The 2,400-nt window shown below is 35.7% G+C and overlaps 1 non-coding gene across 1 annotated transcript; it reads left to right on the top strand.

Moving 5' to 3' along the window:
• The first annotated feature begins 455 nt into the window (after positions 1–455).
• On the top strand, positions 456–563 carry LOC130938401 (small nucleolar RNA R71). Its single transcript, XR_009069569.1, has one exon. It is a non-coding gene; the product is annotated as a small nucleolar RNA R71 (small nucleolar RNA).
• Positions 564–2,400: the final 1,837 nt, after the last annotated feature.

Here is a 2,400-nt window from a genome sequence, read left to right as displayed (position 1 = left end):
TGATTCTTCCATGAGAAATTTGGGTGATTTCTCCATGAAGAATTGTAGGTGTTTCCATAGGGTTCTCCTAGGTAATTCACCTCTTCCATTGAAGGGTTCTCAGGATCATAAGCTTCTTCCTCAGATGAAGCTTCCTTAGTACTGCCAGGTGCATTTTGCATTCCAGATAGACTTTGAGAAATCAAATTGACTTGTTGAGTCAATATCTTGTTCTGAGCCAGTATGGCATTCAGAGTATCAATCTCAAGAACTCCTTTCTTCTGACTAGTCCCATTGTTCACAGGATTCCTTTCAGAAGTGTACATGAATTGGTTATTTGCAACCATTTCAATCAGCTCTTGAGCTTCTGTAGGCGTCTTCTTCAAATGAAGAGATCCTCCAGCAGAGCTATCCAAAGACATCTTGGATAGTTCAGAGAGACCATCATAGAAGATACCTATGATGCTCCATTCAGAAAGCATGTCTGAGGGACATCTTCTGATTAATTGTTTGTATCTTTCCCAAGCTTCATAGAGGGATTCTCCATCCTTCTGTCTGAAGGTTTGGACTTCCACTCTAAGCTTACTCCATTTTTGAGGTGGAAAGAACTTTGCCAAGAAGGCATTGACTAGCTTTTCCCAAGAGTCCAGGCTATCTTTAGGTTGTGAGTCCAACTATATTCTAGCTCTGTCTCTTACAGTAAAAGGGAATAGCATCAGTCTGTAGACCTCAGGGTCAACCCCATTAGTCTTGACTGTGTCACAGATTTGCAAGAACTCAGCTAAAAACTGATGAGGATCTTCCATTGGAAGTCCATGGAATTTACAATTCTGTTGCATTAGAGAAACTAATTGAGGCTTAAGCTCAAAGTTGTTTGCTCCAATGGCAGGGATAGAGATGCTTCTCCCATAGAAGTTGGGAGTAGGTGCAGTAAAGTCACCCAGCACCTTTCTTGCATTGTTGGCATTGTTGTTGTTTTCGGCTGCCATGTGTTCTTCTTCTTTGAAGAATTCGGTCAGGTCCTCTAAAGAGAGTTGTGCTTTGGCTTCTCTTAGCTTTCGCTTCAAGGTTCTCTCAGGTTCAGGGTCAGCTTCAACAAGAATGCCTTTGTCTCTGCTCCTGCTCATATGAAAGAGAAGAGAAAAAGAAAATGTGGAATCCTCTATGTCACAGTGTAGAGATTCCTTGAGGTGTCAGAGGAAAAGAAAAGTAGAAGAAGGAAGTAGAAGAATTCGAACTTAATTAGATAGAGTTCGAGTTGTGCATTAAGAAGGAGTAGTACTCCATAAATAGAAGGATGTGGGAGGAGAGGAAGAAGATTTTCGAAAATTCAATTAAAAAGATTTTGAAAACATTTTGAAAAACACTTAATTGATTTTCGAAAATAAAAGTAAGAAAGAAATCAAGTGATTTTTGAAAAAGGATTTGAAATTAGAAATCAAAAAGATTTTATTGAAAACTATTTTGAAAAAGATGAGGTTAAGAAGATATGATTAGTTTTTAAAGAGATGTGATTGAGAAGATATGATTTGAAAACAATTTTAAAAGATATGTTTTGGAAACAATTTTAAAGGATTTGATTTTGAAAATTAGTGACTTGCCTAACAAGAAAAGATATGATTCAAACATTAAACCTTTCTCCACAGAAAAGGCAACAAATTTGAGATGTTCAATCAAATCATTAATTGTTAGTAAGTATCTTTGAAAAAAAGAAATTGATTTTGAAAACATTTGATTGAAAAGATATGATTTGAAAAATATTTGATTTTGAAAAACTTTGAAAACTTGAAAAAAAATTTGATTTGAAAAACAAAATCTTCCCCCTAGCACCATCCTGGCGTTAAACGCCCAGAATGGTATGCATTCTGGCGTTTAACGCCCAAAATGCACCCTTTTTGGGCGTTAAACGCCCAACCAGGTACCCTGGCTGGCGTTTAAACGCCAGTCTGTCTTCTTCACTGGGCATTTTTGAATGCCCAGCTTTTTCTGTATAATTCCTCTGCAGTATGTTCTGAATCTTCAATTCTTTGTATTATTGACTTGAAAAGACACAAATTAAAAATATTTTTGGATTTTTTAATAATCAAAATGCAACAAGAATCAAATAACAATGCATGCAAGACACCAAACTTAGCAGTTTGTATACTACTGACACTATATGAGACGCATAAACACTCAAGCCAAAAGAATTCAAAGATCAGAGTAAGAAATCATCAAGAATTACTTGAAGATCCTTAAGACACATGAATGAATGCATGCTATTGACACCAAACTTAAGATGAGACACTAAACTTAAGCAAGAAACATCAAATATTTTTGGTTTTTATGATTTTGCGAATTTTTTTGTGTTTTTTTTTTTTCGAAAATTAAGTGGAAAAAGATATCAAAATTCTTAATGAGAATTCCAGGAATCAGTGCAAT

The sequence above is a fragment of the Arachis stenosperma genome, chromosome 6 (assembly GCF_014773155.1).
Source record: "Arachis stenosperma cultivar V10309 chromosome 6, arast.V10309.gnm1.PFL2, whole genome shotgun sequence".
Lineage (NCBI taxonomy): Eukaryota > Viridiplantae > Streptophyta > Magnoliopsida > Fabales > Fabaceae > Arachis > Arachis stenosperma.
This window is presented reverse-complemented; position numbering and strand designations above follow the sequence as displayed.